Raw genomic sequence first — 19407 nt, 5'->3', positions numbered from 1 at the left:
ATCTAAAAGTAGAACTAAATGCATAAGGAGATTGAGTCTCATTGATTGATTGATTAAGTGAGAAGGGTGATATTTGCTACTGACCATCTAGATCTCTGTAATTTGACAGTAGATGTTTAGAATATTACTGGTTGGTATAGATTTGATTTAGAAGTTTTTATGATTCAGTAGGTTTGGAGGTATACATAGTTTTGGTAAAAGGAAGTAGTGTATACACACAGGTTGGCTTCATTAAAGTAGAATATGCATTATGATGTATGATTTTTAAGGTTGAAGCTAGTTCTAAATGATGATGTTTTTTTTTCTGGGTTCAACACAGTGTTTTGATGACAGTGCTCTGACTATTTAGATTGATTGATTATTGGTTGAAGTAGTTATTATTATAGAGTTTGAGCTTCAAAGTTTCTAATGGGTCCAGTGTGAAAATTTAATGAAACAAGGCCTTCATATCGTGTTGTTATGTACCAAGAGCATCTAGTCTGAAAATTTATGAAACGTGGTCCCTAGAGAACGAGGGAAGGCCATAGCCTTCTGTAAGTTGGTGCCTACATACTAGTAAACATATCAGTCAATACAAGAGCTAGGGGGTTGTATCTCCCTTCGAGTAGAAGCTCAAGAATGAGAAGGTTGTAGTCTTCTGCAGGTGGGTGCCTACGTACTGGTATGAGTCTACACCAGTATAATATTGTAAACATATTTTCTTTATATTAAAAAGAAGACAGAGATGATAGCAGTAGGTGGTTTTTCTCCCGCATTGGGTTTCCACATTAAATCTTGGTGTTCATGTGTGTTTCTTATGTGTGATGGTTTATTCTGTTATTAATACACATAGTTATTATTTAATAAATTACTGATGCATTGATTAAAGATCAATACATGATGAAATAACTAAATCACAAGTTATCTAGGTATATGTTGGTTTCCTTAATAATAGTTGTGTGCACACGCGAATTCACTTCACTAAAGTAGCATATATAAATCTGATTATGAAGTTGAAAAGTTATTGAATTGTAAATATTGATTCACTCCCCCTTCTCAGTATTATTTCCAATAGACTAAAGCCATGCACACTTTTTGGAATGATGGTGAAGCAACAGCCATGCTTCTATTCAACCAAGTTATTTCTCATTTCAGTATTCATAAGGAGATTGCCACTAACCATGGTAGTCATTTCCAAAACAAGATGATGGTTGAATTGGCTCTCAAGTTGGGTTTTCGGTAGGATAATTTGTCTCCTTACTATCCTCAAGCCAATGGTTAGGTGCAAGTCGTGAATAAATCCCTAAAAGTTATCCTGCAAAGGACAATTAATAAACATCAATCCAATTGGTGTATCATGTTATATCCTATTCTTTGGGCATATTGGATGTCGGTTAAGACTACTATGGGTTTCACTCCTTTTCAACTAGTTTATGGTTTGAAATTGATCTTCCCTGTGGAATGTGAAATTCATTCTCTTAAATTAGTTGTAGAAATTCTTCTAGGCACTTACAATCTTGAATAATACCTCATTTATTTGGAACGTTTTGATGAACAACATCGACATACAACCACAATTTCACTGAAGGTGACCTTATCCTGGTCTATCACCAAAACAAGGATGCCTTGGGGGCAAGCAAGTTCAAACCCATGTGGTATGGTCCTTTTATCATTAAAAATGTCTTAGAATAGGGAGCTTATTAATTGGTTGGTTTTGATGCAAACGAGCTGGTGGAGCCTAGAAATGGGTTCTATCTTAAGAAGTATTATGCCTAGGCTTCTACCTAGAATTTTCTTGGTTGTAGATATTTTATATATTTATGTATATCTATCTATAGGTTTCATAGTGATATCGATATTTTTAATCTACTTGGGCAAGTATCGATGGATGATCTAGTATATCTAGTATTTGTCGATGGTGCTAGTCAACATAACAGAAATTTGGCTTCTGCGACTTGGGTGATTTACTATCCATTTGGTCAGTTGTTAGTTTCAAGAGGCATATGTATCGACCCTACTTCAAAAAATGTTGCTATGTTGTTGTTAACTTACTATCTTAAGCAATATCTCTTGGTATTGATTCATTCGTAGTGTACTTGGATTCACAACTGGTGGTTTCCCAATGAAACAAAATCTATCTTGTGAGAGATCCTTATATATATCGCCAATTTCTAAGAGTAAGTTTATTACAAAGATTATTTAATTTTGTCACATTTATTTATTCATCCACGATTAGAAAATTCATTTGTTGATTCCATATCCAATCAAGCATTAGATTGACTTATTAATCATTCATCACATTAAAATAAAAAATAATAAAAAAGAATCTATATATATGGTCATCACATCATGAAACCATCTATATATGGATAGAAGTTTTATGTTCAAAATATTATACAAAATTGAGACAAAATGTCCTACAAAATCACAGCTTAAGCCCAATCATGTCTCTAAAAAATGATATGGACATCTCTAATCTATATATATTGATCCAGCCCTAGATGTGCATCTCGAAAGAAGACGATGGCAGTAGCCACCCATTGGAAATCCAACACCCAATCTCATGGTACTCATACCATGCATCTTTGCATAGGCTCTGGTAGATCCTCTATCGCTTCCATAGGTACCTAGTGAGTCAATCTCTCCAATTTCCTCTGTACGGTATGGAGGAGTCTCTCAGTCTTAGTTGCAGCACTCTTCGGGTCTCTTCCATGATGCCTATGCCTGGGTAGACCCTCAGGTCTTACCAGTCCCACATTTGTATCATGATTAAAAAATTTTGTAATAATTTTTGTCTCATCAAAAAGAATTTCAATTCCTAATTTTGAAATCCGAAAAAATCAAATATCATTGAAAACTTAAAAACAATTTTACCCATGGCACCCCATGCAGCGTTGGGTGGAAGCAATAGATCTGGATTTTCTCTGAAATCCATGCCTGCATAGGGGTAGTGCTCGATGGCAATGACCTTTTGGTCCCACCAAAGGAAAACCTCATCATCAAATGTTGTTCTAGGGACCTCACCACCCCCTAGTATCTTCATCAAGTCAGCCCATCTACTTATCCATAGATCTCTCAGGTTGTTGATGGTGGAAAGCACTTTCAGTCGAAGTCCTAGTAGCCTGTCAAAGAAGAAAGTGAAAAGGATAGTAGCATACCCAAAATGTTTGGTATTACTATTTTTGATAGAAGTTGTTTTTTCATATTGGTTAGGAGGGTTGTACACTAATTAAAAACTTTGGTGAGGCAATCGACTGCTAGGCTCATCGTAACACGCGATGCTTTATGCAATGAAGTTGATCTTACTACCCTCACAATGGTGAAAAGGAGAATCTTGAGGGGTAGAATTTCCACATTTTTTATTGCAATCTGTGTCCTTACCTTCTCATTGTTTATGGGGCAATATATGTGAATGTAATCATCCACACTAAGCCTTCCTTGGGCCTTTCCTTTGAAAATCAACTGGCTATCCTCTCCGTGAAAGTCCAGTGATGAAGTAGATATCCTATACTGTTGGGCATGGAATCCTCCCAAGGCATGTTTTGGGGATTAATTCCCAAGTTTTGACCGAATATTTGTGTAAAAACTCCGTGAATTGCGGGCACGAGGCGCGAAATTATAATAGAGTCACAAGGTTATCCATCCTAGTTTTTGTAATGTAATGTCAGTTGGATAGACCTACCCATGGTTCGCGGACCATGGGATTGTATAAATAGAGCAAGGCTCTAAGTGTATAAGATAGCAAATAGAGAAGATAGAATGGGAAAAGAGAAGTCTAAGGGATTGAGTCGAAGTGAAAAGTGTGTTAGTGGGTCATGGAGTAGGAGAAGGCTCTGCAGCTAAGTGCACAGAGGCCTATTAGTTCGTAGCTGAGTGCGCAAACCCCTATAACTAAGTGCGTAGGACAGGTCGAGTCTGTAACCATTGGACGAATCAATAAAGAGAATATTTACTATATTTCTGTGTATCTTTTCCTGGTTTAATACATGATTGCATATAATTTTCAAGTATATTGTTTATTCACTACGTGAACCTATATGAATATTTTGTATAACTAATTATAACTTAAGACATTCAAGTAGGCGAAGGTAATTAACTAGTGTTGGAATATAAGTAAGATCTTGGGTAATAACGTAGAGTGTGGTACAGGAGCTCCACAACCCCTGGTTAGGGCTGCACGAAGGTAGTGTATCAAGACAGGAGGAACGGGAAAGTGCGCGAAGAAACCTACACGCAGGAACCAAAAATGGACCAGTCAAACCTCTCAGACATCTCAAGGGTGTGAAAACCTAGTTCTAGTGTCGTCCCATACTACTTCGGGTGAGACTTCATTCCTTGCTCCATGGATTGTTGCCGAAAGGGCCAGTAGTACAGGGATTTGTTTGGCTAATTAACTATGAACCTGGGTCAGGCCCCAAAAAGCTAACAAATGGTCCCGTTGTTGGGATCGAGATCTACATAGAGATGTCTAATGTCATCTCATTGGAATCTGACAAAGAAAGGAATTGAGGACTGGTTGGACAGAAAAATTCACAAGTTCACAGCGTAGGAAAACAAGAATTTGTGCCTATCAAAGGAAGAGTGGTTAGACTGCTACTTATATAAGGAAATCCATGAAATTTTCTTTGCATCCTTTCCCACTGATTTGTATGAGTGGATTACAAAGCTAGCAGATAGCCAAGGAAGGTGTAAACTCGAAAAACCTATTGTGTGGACTCCAGAATTAGTGAGCAGACTGGAAGCATCGGAAGATCAGATCTTGTGTGCTGTCAATCACTGGCTCAATCGAATCATAAGAGGATTCATCACCAAATTTGCAGTAGATACTTCAGTCAGTTATAGCAAGGCAGAACAATGCTTCCTAAAAGGACTACGAGGTAAGCACGTTAAATATTTGAACAGCTAGATTAAAATGATACTGTGTGAAAAATGGGTTATCCAAATAAATTGATGTTTGGGGATACATGAAGTGGGAGAATCTACAGAAACAAAGGTAGCATAGAACTAGAGACTAGCCCCTTGATTTCATCTCTACGAGGGGGTGAGGAAGAGCTCGTGAAGGTCTCACCAAGAAGTGCGATCAATCTGATAAGGAAAAGAATTCCACGCATACCACCTCCCCCCACACTACCATCAGTTTCACCATCTTCACCCTTGACTTCACTCGTACCACCTCTACCACCACCGCGAAGCAATATGGAAAGCACAATAAAGGTACCAGTGTTCAAAGGAGAAGGGAATGAAGATCCGGACCAGTTTTGGTTCGTGATCAAAGCTATATGGGAAGCAGAGGGAGTCATAGATGACAATATAAAGAGGGAAACGTTGGTCAGTGCTCTACAGGATTGCGCACTAACCTGGTAATTTAAGCATTCCAATGACAATCTTAATGCAGGGATCATAGGTATCCATGTTGCACTAAACAAGGAATTTAGAAGGCCAAAGTCAGAGGCACAAAAGATCATTGGATTCAAGGAAATCACAATGCTACAAGGCGAAACCCCATGGGAGTTGGACCAAAGACTAAAGTGCACAATTCGCGAAGTGAACATGACTTTAAAAAATGGGAAATACCGCAAATGGTTTGTAGCATCATTAACGCCGCATCTACGAAATGCATTGTCGTAACAAAGGTTAACCACTCAGACTAAGGCCTTGGAGGTCGCGATGATATTGCATGAGACCCCAATACAAGATCCTAACCTGGGATTTCAACATATTCATGTGTAGTTGAAATACTTGAGATGGAGATGTAGAGTTTGAAACAAGACAGGAAAACCTGCCTAGAGATGTGTGATGAGGTATGGTGCATAAATTGCAAGAGCCAGGGGCACAAAAAGGACCACTACCCAATATTCACGAATTACCCTATGAGAGGAGGGCCAATGCCACTAATACTAGAGGCATAAGCAGGACCAAGCGCAGTGCTTGAACTATGGTGCACAATTTGTCAGATAGGAGGAAAGTATGCTACAGATAACTGCCATCTATTACAGAAGTATAAGCAAAATTCACAGCAGTTGTTTTGTAATTTCTATAGGTCAGTAGGACATGATGAGTGCACCTATAGAAGTTATGAACTGATGATGGACCAAACTCCTACCTACAGGGTTCAGGCCAAAACACGGACCCTCGATCAAAACACAGGAATGATGTACACTGGATTTCAGTGGCGTGGACAAGACCAAGGTGAAGGGGGATCGGGAAGAGGTTGCAGACAGCTAATATGCTACAATTGCAGAGGGCCAGGGTATTATACCTATGATTGTATGAACCCAACATGACCATCATGCTTGTATTATACATTGTTTGATCATGAGACGAAGGACTGTCCCACACTGATAGCGAGGTTATGCAATAAAGGAGCACTCCAACCTCCCCCGACTTAGAACCTACAAATGATGAGGTTTGAGCCACGCGAGGAAGACCCTAATGTAAATATCATTCTCCAGAGTGGTATTATGATAGGGAATGACAAAGGCAAGCAGGCTGAAGAAAATACCTAGGTTCGCAAGGCTCCAATGAAGGAACCAGAATTTGATTTGGAGCATGCTAAGGAGACCTTCATGGAAGTTAAGAGGAGCTTCGTTGATGACTCCACTTTAGGAAGTAAAGATAGACTGGAGCCAGAAATGGACCCATCGATGCTCACTACGTTCTTGTAGACATGCATGAAGTTGCTGCATGACAGCAAGGCTATAAAGGGTTTGTAAGAACTCATAACTAGATGCGCTGCGACCACGCCAGGAGAACTGCATGTAGTCGATAAGCACACGGCACAAATAGGAAGGGAGATGAGATTGATGTGCAGATCGGGTAATATGAGATGGACTAAGTGATTCCGGGTCTAGGATCAGATGTGAACTTCCTACCAAAGAAAACATGGGAGCACATGGGCAGGCTTGCACTACAATGGTCTCCTATCCAACTACAGATGGTGAACCAGCAAAAGATCCTACCTATGGGGAGATTGCAGGGAATCACAGTAGATATCGAAGGAACAAGCACACTAGCAGATTTCAAAATGATATAAATTGTTGATGACAACAATCCCTACCTCACGCTATTGGGAATATATTGGGCCACTGACATGAATGGAGTGATAAATCTAAAGAAGCGCAAGATGATCTTTGAGAAAATGTCACTACACATAGTGGTACCTTAAGACCCTGCAGAATGATCACGCTACACAGAGCCAATGCGCAAATACGATAGCGACAATGATCTAGACTGCAACTACAAGATAACCTCGTGCGAGCAAGATTGGGTAAATCCAACCACAGATCGTTGAATCTCTTGGGAGCATGAAAGCTCCTACACATCAGATTCTCATGCGAAGATAGAACGATGGCAGAACCGATTACATGAGGTAACCACACTCAACTGTAACATGATGACGAGGTCACTTCACTATGTAGCAACATACGTAAGAGATCTTCCTACGTATGATGTGTTAAGCGAGGTGGATGGCTTCCTGAAAAAATTTGAATGAGAAGTGCCATAATAGTAGCGCTTCAATGCTTTGAAGTGGGTACTGTGCGCTACACCTGCGAGGTGGTGGGGTACACACCAAAGATGTTTTGAGGGCTGGCATGACTACCGAAGGATGATGCACATGCAGTTTGGGAAATATCAGATGTGGTTAAAAGACAAGTATGACAGATGAAACAACTTGCATAGCCACCTATCCAAGTGGATACAGGCATATGGTGCAAAAGTTGCATGAATGCACACCATCTTCATGGTAGGATACATGATCAATAAGCAGGTGCAGGTAAGGAAATGGTGCGAATGACCCCTCTGGTTGGGACCACGAAGTATGGAAAGACTAAGTTCATAGAATAATATCCACGCAGAAGATTTTAACATAGTATGTGAAGCGTTGAATAAGGTCCACAATGTGAAGTAGAATAACTGGGACCTGTGCATACCAGCGGTTCTTTGGGCTTATAGGACCGCGTGCAAAAACCTAAGCGCATAGGCACTACCAAGGTTGGAGTATGAAGCAATTGCAGTAAGCCCTATAGTACTTGGAGAGCTAAGACCGCACATGATAGCACCGGTAGATATGACAGTTTGTGGAACCTTGGAAGCAGAAATCCAACAGGGAAATTTTAGACTCCAAGAACTTGAAGAAGAAAGGGTACGATTAAGGAAGAAAAGAGCTCTGGTGGACGTGGAAGTCAAGAAGCTGGAGGACAAGATAAAGGAATTTTTTCTCAGTAAAAAGACTAGGGTGATAAGGCAGGATGCGTACAATCACGATGATAGGTTTAAGGCCTATCGCCATGAATTGATCAGTCTGATGCCTTGGCTTGGACCACACATTGTTAAGCATATTGACTAGGATAGCACGTTGCAGATGGTAAACCACACAATGCTGAATGTAACAATAAAAGGTGGGTATTTTCCAAGAAACATGATGGATGACAGGATGAAATTTCACATGGGTGGTGCAACCACCTGACTAGCCAAAGGAAGTATATTCTTAGCAGTCCAGGTAGTTGAACAGAAGTGCTCGACTATACATTATTCTACCCAGGAGCTGTGCTATGTTGGAGCTACGCACAAAAGCAAAGAGTCACAAGGTTCACGCCCATGCATGGGGGCCTACGCTACCATGTGAGTTGGCCAAAAGATGACTATTGAAGTCAGTATTCATGATGGGATGCTCGACTTAAGACCAAATGGAGCACACAAGGACCCAACTAACCAATGGAGAAAACTACCCTTTGTAGCCACGGACGACGTCGTCTTTAACGTACTGGAGGCATGGCCACCGGAGTGGCACGCTCCAGACATCGCAAAGATAGAGAAGTCGGCGGCATAGAGGAAGAAAGATAAGGCCAAGAGGCACATCACACAGTTGGTAGAAAAGAGAAGGAAGGAGGCAGCAGAAGGAGAAGTGTGGGTAGCACGGGACACTGCACAAACAACAACTAAGCAGGAAAAGCCCACAGCAGAAGCAGTAGCACAGGAGGCATCCATAAAGGCATGCGAGGGCTAAATGTCACCTTTGCATGGGAAGGAAGTAGAGGAAGAAGAGGGAGGTGTGGACCCATATACCACATCAACAAAGTTGAAGCGCTAGCACCCAGCCGACCGGACAGGGTTGTGTAAGAATGTGAAGGCATTGAAGTTATCTATTTACCTGACCGCCCTAACTGAGGGTGATTTGGACAACATTGACGAGAAAGTGCACGATGTCACCTCCGAGTCCCTCCAAAATTTAATGCAGGAGAACCAGATTGTGTTGTGGGCCCTTAGAGTGCAGCTACAGGAGTTAAATGTGTGCACTCCTTAAGATGGTACCCTTTCAACCAGCCTCGCAATCGGAACAATGGTAGCAGAACAGATGATGCGCGCTCAGGTGATTAATACTATAGTGTTGCCAAAAGGGGCACTAGTGACAGCAAATGGGGCGGCGGGGCTATGATTAGTGCACTCAAGGGTATTGACATCAACCTTGCTGCACTCCTACGAGACACCTTATACATTCTGCAGGATGGGATAGCTACCAAATTGCGGGCTAGGGAGAGATGCACACTACAAGTCATTAGTGAGAAGAAAATCAATATGGAACAGTTAATCTTGCAGAATGACGAAGTGGTGTCATAAAACCCACAACTGCTACAAGTCATAGATGAAGCTTGTCAAAGCATCCCAGAGCTGGCCATCCCAGTAGACACTCGAGCAGAGACGCACATCCACAGGTTAGCACCAGGGATGTGTGAGGCGCGAGAGGAAATGACAAAGGTTCAACTAGAGTTGAACATTCATATTGCCAACCTGTAGTTAAAGGCACAGCTATCCACCCGTCCAAAAGTTAGAGAACAGCGCACTAGCACTATCACAGCGGGACTGGATGAAATTGGTAGTGCATTGCAATACTGCACCAACATTTTAGAAGAATCATTTGAGGTCCTCACAAATATGTGGGAGGATCCCAACATCCAACACTTAGAGACAGAGGCGTGAGAACTCCAATAGCAGCATGACAATGTCAAAGGAACTGCGCAGACAATGGCCCTCACTCAGAGGCTCACGTGGATGCGAGAGGCCAAAGTGCTGAAAGAACAGGTGGATGCAACACGACAAAAGGAAGCAGTCCCGAAGGTGAAAATTCAGCCTTGGATCAATGAGGCCTTCCCCATCACAGCAGAAATTAAAGGAAATCTCGTACACATGTAGGGGATACACACATTGATGCAGAGAAGAACTTTCGATGCAGAGGTCTTGGAACAATGCATGCAGCAGATCCAACAGGCAGTAGCTCAGTGTGTTGTTGACCTTGCCGTAGTTCAAGCAGAGTTGGAAGGACTTCGCGCAAAGATCTCCGTGCCGACAAAGTGACTCAAGGGCGAGTCATGATGTTTGTGTTAGGGGCCTATTGGGCATGGAATCCCCGCCAAGGCATGTTTTGGGGCTTAAAGACCAAGTTTTGACCAAATCTTGTTGTAAAAACTCCACGAATTGCGAGCGCAGGGCGTGAAATTATAATAGAGTCATAGGGTTTGTTATCACTTATAACCATAGTTCATGTATGTAATGTTGTCCACAAGTTTCATATAAAGGTTTTCAGTTTTGTGAATAGGTTTATATGTGTGTGTGTCACTTTGAAATTTGAATTTCAAAAGGTATTGATGTAAGTTCGTGTAAGAAAAAAATCGTTAAATACCCTCCATCATTGTCAGTTAAGGCATGTCATGTCATTAGTACTTTGCGCAGTTTCGCAGCGCATGTCTGTTTGGTCAATTTAGCTGCGCAATGATGTTTCCGTCTTTTCGCAGCGTACTGTTTATCAGCCATTTCGTAGCGCGTCTTGTTAAATTTGAACTGTCCGCGCTACGAAATCGGGGTTTCGGGGTTTTTGTAGCGCTTTTTCTTGGAATGTCAAATCCGGGAGGGGTGAGTCATAGGTCCGTTCATGTTTGTCAGTTGATGTCCTCTCCAGGTCATGATAAATCATCATTCCGCCATAAGGTCCAGAGTCACGTATATGAATGTCAGCTTAAGGGATTTTATGAGGTATGGTTATGTCATAATGTGTTTTCATAATGTGTAAACATGTTTGCTGTATGAGAAGCCCAAGTTCTCATTTAAAGGGATCATTGCAAGCGAGCCTGCACTCCAAAGTCGAGATTGTTTTCGCGCTGTAGCTGCCATTAGTTCCCTGTATGAAAATATTCGAAGCAAGATGGAAAAGAGGGAACATCGATCCGGTAAGTGCTTGAGGACAGAGCCGGAGGGGCTTGATGTTACACTCAGGGATGAAGGTGTAGCAAGAGCCTTTCGAAATGCTGGTTGCTGGAGGTTCTACGAGAAGTTGAAGGGAGGACATGCAGAGGTAACGAAGGCTTTCGCATTGAATTTTACTGGACTGAATTCAAAGGTGTCAATGTTAGAGTTTCCTGTGTCTCCTGAAGCTATTTCCACTGTCACTGAAATTCCGAGGGGAGGTCAAGAATGGTTCATGTATGTAATGTTGTCCACAAGTTTCATATAAAGGTTTTCAGTTTTGTGAATAGGTTTATATGTGTGTGTGTCACTTTGAAATTTGAATTTCAAAAGGTATTGATGTAAGTTCGTGTAAGAAAAAAATCATTAAATACCCTCTATCATTGTCAGTTAAGGCATGTCATGTCATTAGTACTTTGCGCAGTTTCGCAGTGCATGTCTGTTTGGTCAATTTAGCTGCGCAATGATGTTTCCGTCTTTTCGAAGCGTACTATTTATCAGCCATTTCGTAGCGCGTCTTGTTAAATTTGAACTGTCCGCGCTACGAAATCGGGGTTTCGGGGTTTTTGTAGCGCTTTTTCCTGGAATGTCAAATCCGGGAGGGGTGAGTCATAGGTCCGTTCATGTTTGTCAGTTGATGTCCTCTCCAGGTCATGATAAATCATCATTCTGCCATAAGGTCCAGAGTCACGTATATGAATGTCAGCTTAAGGGATTTTATGAGGTATGGTTATGTCATAATGTGTTTTCATAATGTGTAAACATGTTTGCTGTATGAGAAGCTCAAGTTCTCATTTAAAGGGATCATTGCAAGCGAGCCTGCACTCCAAAGTCGAGATTGTTTTCGCGCTGTAGCTGCCATTAGTTCCCTGTGTGAAAATATTCGAAGCAAGATGGAAAAGAGGGAACATCGATCCGGTAAGTGCCTGAGGACAGAGCCGGAGGGGCTTGATGTTACACTCAGGGATGAAGGTGTAGTAAGAGCCTTTCGAATTGCTGGTTGCTGGAGGTTCTGCGAGAAGTTGAAGGGAGGACATGTAGAGGTAACGAAGGCTTTCGCATTGAATTTTACTGGACTGAATTCAAGGTTTCAATGCTAGAGTTTCCTGTGTCTCCTGAAGCTATTTCCACTGTCACTGAAATTCCGAGGGGAGGTCAAGAATGGTTCAAAAACTTTAAATTCGACATGAGTCCCTGTAAAGAATTTTTGAAGGAACCTTATGTAAATGAGGACCTCACCAAAGTAGTGCCAAGGAGTTACATAAAAGAACATTATGCTATGCTCCTCACATGCATCCAGAAATACCTAACATGCGAGGGAAGGTACAATAAAGTTTACTCCTACCACTTCAAACTTTTGTTGCATTTCACAGGTAAGGCTTCAATAGATATACCATTCTATTTGTTCAGAAGCGTTAGTAAAATGTGTGATAAAATCCAGTTAAAGAAAGATGGTTGTGAAACATCCTTGTTTCATCATGGTTTAGTAAAGTTGTTGGTGTTGGATGGTTTACAAAAGATTGGCAGAGATTGGGATTCATTTGTTTTTATGGCCGGATTTCCAAGCAAAACAGGCCTCACTCCATTGCCTGTGAGGGAAAGGGAAGAAAGGAGTGAAGAACCCACTCTGGCTGAGCTCAGAAAAGAGGTGACAGACCAAAAGAAGCCTAAAACCAAGTTAAGGAAATCAGAGAAGTCTGTGGCAGCAAAAGAGACACCTAAATCATCAGCAAAGGAAACTCCTAAGCCATCATCTAAGGAGACACCTAAATCATCAGTAAAGGAAACTCCTAAGTCATCATCTAAGGAGACACCTCAGTCATCAAAGCAGAAGATCCAGAAAAAGAAGGATGAAGCTAAACCAAGTGAAGTTGAAAAGATTTCAAGGGTGAAAACCAGAGGTCAACTAAACAAGGAGAAGGGTAAGTCAATTACTGTGGAAGAAAGCCCTATTTCAAAAGGCAGTTTAAATGACTTACTTGAAGCCATTGAACTTGAGCAAGATCAGCCAATACAGATTGAACCAATAGAGTTTGAGCAAGATCACCCAGTGCAGCTAATGCATATTAACCTCACTCAATCTTCACCCGAAAGTACTAAAAAACCAAGAGCTTCAAAAAGGTTGAAATTTGAGGAGCCTAGTAAAGAATATGCTTTCAAGCCACGTAGACCAGTCACAAGAAGACAAATGAAAGAAGTGGAGAAAGCGCAGAAAGAGAAGGCACCTTTAGAAGTGCCTAGTACAGATGTACTTGAGGTTTTGACCAGAACAGTTCAAGCAGCCAGAAGTAAAAACAAGGGTAATAGGGTTATCATCAGTCAAGGTGGAAATTTCATTGCTATCAAGCAACAAGCAGGAACAACACAAGAAAAAATACCTCAGATTAAAAATGTTTCTAAGGAAAGGGCAGTGAGATATGCAAATTATAAAAAGGCTGTAATAAAAGGCAGAACAAGTCTAATGAGCCAAACTGACTCAGTGTCTGATGCATATTTGTGGACGGTGCCAGCTCTGAAGCAGGAAAAAATCATGAAACAAATGAACACAAGCTTAAGAGCAGAAAACAAGGCTTTAAAGGAAGAAGTTAACAGTTTAAAGAGGAAGCTAGGCAAACTAGCTGATTAATCCAAGGGGAAATTTGCTTTTCAAGTTTTGATAAATTTTGGCTGTCATCATTTTGAAACTTTTTGGAGCCCTTACACCTATACAAAATAGCTGAAGAAATCACGGAGTTAAGTCATCAGTGCTTTAAGATTCATATGCTTTGTTTTGATTACCTACAGCAGTTTCGTAGCGCGCTACGAAACTGCTGTAGATGACTGTTTATGTGAAAAAATGAAATTGATGCTGAGGTCAGCAAATCTTAAAAGGGATGACTCGAGGCCAGCATGGAGATTATACAAAGCTATTCAAATATTCAAAAGGTGACAGGTGTGAGTATTTAAGGAAAAGGTGAAATTTTTGTCTTTTGTTAAAGTCTTCCTAAAGTTACTTTATAGCCGAATTATTAGGGTTCTGGTAGGATTACCGAAATTTTGAGTGGTACACCTGTTCAGTTCACAAAGTGTCCAGATCATAAGGCATATTGAATTATGCGTGGTTATTAGAAGAATTAAATGGCTTGGAGCATAGTCTTTTAATGCATGAAGACTAATGGGAGGCAGAGACCGTGAAAATAGGGCACAGATCCTTATCAATTGATGAGTCATCCACATATCAAGTATCCGAAGCTGCTCATTCAGTGAATGTTCCTCCAGCATGTCTTGGCTATTACTGAAGTGGTACAGGTGTCAAAGTTCAAGAAAGCATCAATGCACACGAGGAGATAGACTTAGAGTTTCAATGGGAATGGGACTCTATGTTTTCACAGCGCAATACCTTTGTAATTAATTAGTTTGTTTAGATATGGATAAGGCAATTAATGATAGGATTTCGAGCTCCCTTCATGCTTGTTGAGGAGTCTCAAGTAGTTGTATTTTGGTTTTCCTATATATAGAAATGACTCTGATGTAAAAAAGGTTGGACATTTTATACAAAAACAGAGTTTATTTGGGCCAATGTAAAGACTGATTACAGTAATAGTAAAACAGTGGTTGTTTCTTCTCAAGATTCTCAATGGATTACATTGTTCAAATATGATGGTGGTGTATTCTCTTAATGTTCTTTTACAGCCTTGTTATAACATAATCACTCAAAATTCATTTTTAATGCTCTAACTTCCTGTATGTTTGGCAAGTTGTGGTTTATGTGAAATATGTTTGAACATCTGATGCAAAGAGCCTTGACTCCCATGAAATGACTGTGCTTTTGTTTATTAAATGTGTGAGACTCCATAGCCCAATGAAGACCAATTTGATATGTGTTCAACCAGCTTTTGTTTTCATGAATGAGTGAAGAGTTAGCCATCTGTTGTAGTGAATGATTTTTATCAAAAGTTTGTGAGAGAACCCTCTCTGGCTAAGGAGGCTAATCCTTAGTCTAAAGTCTGGTTGAAAGAGTTACATGAAATCTTGCTTGGCTGCAGCCCTTAGTACTGATTTTGTGATAACAGGGTTATCCACCATAGTTTTTGTAATGTAATGTTGGTTGGATTGACCTACCCATGGTCCGCGAACCATGGTATTGTATAAATAGAGCGAGGCTCTAAGTGTATAATATAACGAATATAGAAGATAGAATGGGAGAAGAGAAGTCTAACGGATTGAGTTGAAGTGAAAAGTGTGTCTGTGAGTCATGGAGTAGGAGAAGGCTCTGCAGTTGAGTGCACAGAGGCCTAGTAGTCTGTAGCTGAGTGCGCAAACCCCTGCAGCTGAGTGCACAGGGCAGGTCGAGTCTGTATCAATAAGGAGAAGTTTTACTATATTTCTGTGTATCTTTTCCTGGTTTAATACATGATTGGATATAATTTGCAAGTATATTGTTTATTCACTGTGCAAACTTGTATGAAGGTTTTGTATAACTAATTATAAATTAAGACATTCAAGTAGGAAAAGGTAATTAAATAGCACTGGAAGATAAGTAAGATCTCGAGTAATAGTGCAGAGCATGGTGTGGGAACTCCACAGCCCCTGGTTAGGGAAGTGAAAAGGTAGTGTATCAGGCTACGAGGAACGAGAAAGTGCGCAAAGAAACCTACGTACAGGAACCAAAAGTGGACCAGTCGAACCTCTCAGACATCTGAAGGGTGCGGAAACCTGTTTCTAGCACCCTTCCATACTACTTCAAATGAGACCTCAGTTTTCGCTCTGCGAACTATTACCGAAAGGGATAGTAGTATAGTGATTTGTTTGGCTAATTAACTTTGAACCTGGTTCCAGCCCCAACAAGCCAACATCTACTTTAATTCATGAGGGCATTTGATCAATCTTAAAAACATCTTCTTCTAGATCCTAGTAATTCACAACCATCTCCACCAACCTTGTGTTGTTCTTCATATTTGGCATTTTGAAAAATATCAACAATCTACATCCTATCAATGCATCCAACACTAATAGATCATTCATCACTTCATTATCTACTGTGTTCTGCTCTCTTTCCTTCCATGTAATAGTCATCCTACAATTCAAGCATTTTTATGCATTAAAATTCATGATTTAAAAATTTTCACTGTGCACACGTGGGTTCATTTCATGCACAGTCACGTATAGGGCTTACTAATATGCGACTTCAATATTCCCAACCCACTTACGTGCAGAGTAAAAATCTAAAAACAAGTCTTTCACTGTAAAATTCTTGAAAAAATACTTGAAATGTACAAAAATTCATTGAAAGATAGAATTAAGAGAGTACCTGGAAGTTTGATGGCTATTCTAGTTGAGAAATTTGGTGGATTGTGGTTGCTGGTTTTTGCTCCATAAGTCTTTCACTCAAATGTTCAAAACACAAATGAGGCTTGATGAGTCAAAAGGTGTATTTATAACTTCAAATTTCAAAAACTTTTGAAAGCCCACTTTCGCAAATTTTATGTTTTATTATTAATTTTATAAACTTTGTCACCTTTTGTCTTTGAATTTTGGGATAGGATGCTTATCAAGTTAAATTGGATACTTTGAGACATTTTATACCACTTTGATTCCATGACTACTAACCTGTCATGGCAAGTATCATTTTCATCACTGGCGAATAGGTTAGGGAAGATCAATTTTTCCATTGCATCATGCATTCTAGCCTCCATATTGCAATATCTTGTCATAGGGTCGACCCCATTGTGTTATGATTCTTAAACCATTTTCACTCGCTGAATTATAAAATCATGACATTATGGTAGATCCACCCTTTACATGGGATTCTTAGTTATATCCCTGCTAGCATATGTGGGCCATGTTGTAAAGATTGAGTGCGCTCGGGAGTTCTCTTTAGTCCTGCCATGACTTTTGTGATGAAGCTTCATTCTCCTTCTTCTTTGCTATCATTTTGGCTTTATACCCTAGAGGCTCCCACATGTTGAGTTGTACTATTGCATTGCATGTTGACTATTTGTACCTTTTGGCCTTAAGCCGACTTCACTTCGACTCATGTATGAGCCACTTTTTGACGGTGTCTTTTTGCAAAATCAACCTTCCAATCACTTAGCCTCTGTGACTTGACACCTTATGCCTATGGAAAGAACATTCCTTTGAGTGCCATTAACCAGTTACATCACCTTGCATTGAGCATAGGAATGTTCCCCTCCTAGGAACTAGTGCATCTGTATTTGGACACTCATTATTTCCATTGTACCATAGGAATTTTTTACTCTTTTTCAGGCTTTTCAAATATGAAAAAGACAAAAAATTATATATTCCAAAAAAGAGTTGGAATGAGACTTTACTTCCATAATTGATGGAAACAAGAGTTAGTTGTGTCTCCCTTGAACAAAGCACTCAAAGAAAGTCTTTCCTCCATCGAGATGGGATTTAGTTTGACTTAGGAGACCTGTAAACTTGTTATTGAGTCAATACTCCTCCAGTTGGTTATCTCTTCCAAACATATGGAGAGTATTTTTGTGCCTCCTACATGAAACAATTATACAAAGCTATCATATGCTCCCATATAGTCACATTTGAGTCATTCTTTTGTTCAAGGGAAGTAAACTCGAGTCGGCCCTTTTGCGGTGTCTCTTAACTAATTTTCAGTCAGCCATACCAGTTTTGTCAAAGTTATGTTCAATATCACATCACCTATTTGTTCCTTTTCTCATGCTAGTGAAGAAGGTCTCTATTCACTTCTTGCTAACGGGTCTTCCCTTATCGACTTCGATAATTTCTCTAAGAGTAGAGATAGAGTCACACCCTGGCCCTATTTCCATCATTAATAGGTGACCTTTTGCTCAACATCGATCAATATCATGCATATTTGACTGAGTTGTTTCCCTTTTGTTCGATGTCAGCTTACATTATCACAAACTGGGATTTGTGAAGTACCTTGGTTTCCATTTGACCCTATCATTGGATTCATCACCTCTATGTCAACTTTCATTATTGGTTGGTTCAAAGGGTTTCTGTCATGTGCTAGCCACGTCTTGTGTATGCTGAATACATGCTTCGGTATGGTTACTTCATCTTTCTTTGTCTGATTCCTTCCACATTATTGGCCTGTGGGCTACACTCACATTGGATTGATTTAGGATGCCTTGGAGTCGACACCTTCACTATCGATAGTGAGAATAAATCAATGTCTCTTGATTGATAGATTCTCTCAAGTGTTTGAATTCAACTCATTTATTTTCACTTGTTAGATTGTATTGGGGTACCTTAACTCTCATCATCATTATCGGTGAGTTTTATCGCATTTTTTAATGATATACATCAATGATCGGTAATCAAATCATTTCTCACATGTTCAACTTCAAATCATTTATTCCCATAGTGTAGAAATGTACCATGGTGGTCGGTGAAGACCTCGAGTTGCATTAACATTTCTAGGTTCACTTGTCAGCCCCCCAGTTTTCTGCTAGTGACACCATCCACCTTATATATTGCAGTTCATCACAACAACATCTTATATGTTGGCATCCAAGTTGCGTACAGTACCATTATTCCACTTTTTGACTTGGTACTTTGAGGATCAATTATGTGAATTCAATGATTAGATATTTACTTCATCATCATTGATTAGTTCTGATATGTTTGATATGGTGAAATGGCCTTGATATGTACTTTTGTGGCTATGATCAGATGATCCACTATGTATTTATAAATTTCCTTTATACTTCTATTAATATTTGATATGCTCTACACTTGATATATGGACGTGCTTTACTATCTCTGAGCATAGGTATGCCTGCCTCAGACATGACCTTTCTTTCTAATCTCTTCCACTAGTTTGCCAGGCTAGAATCTAGTGATCTCCTCTCAAGTCCTCACATGATTTTTTCTATACAATTAATACATTTCAGCCATCATGTACCCCTTCTAACCTCATATTTTAGGAGGCATCTGTTATCACATCATTTATCACCCTTATACACTTGATGCTTTGAGTCATGACTTTGGGTAGTCCTTAACCTTTAGACTTGGTCATTTACTAAAAATGATTATTTTAAATTCCATATGCGACTCTACCCTTCAAAAAGTGTGTGCACACGTGGGTACAACCATATCCAACCTATGTATATGATTTAAAATATGAAAAAAATATAAAATCCCTATTTTTTGGGCAGTTTTATAGTTTACGCCGGAAGCCTACCTACAGGATCCCATGGCCTAACT

Source organism: Pinus tabuliformis, chromosome 1_2 (assembly GCF_031772625.1).
Source record: "Pinus tabuliformis cultivar Carrire ecotype Pingquan chromosome 1_2, CPIR1, whole genome shotgun sequence".
NCBI lineage: Eukaryota > Viridiplantae > Streptophyta > Pinopsida > Pinales > Pinaceae > Pinus > Pinus tabuliformis.
This window is presented reverse-complemented; position numbering follows the sequence as displayed.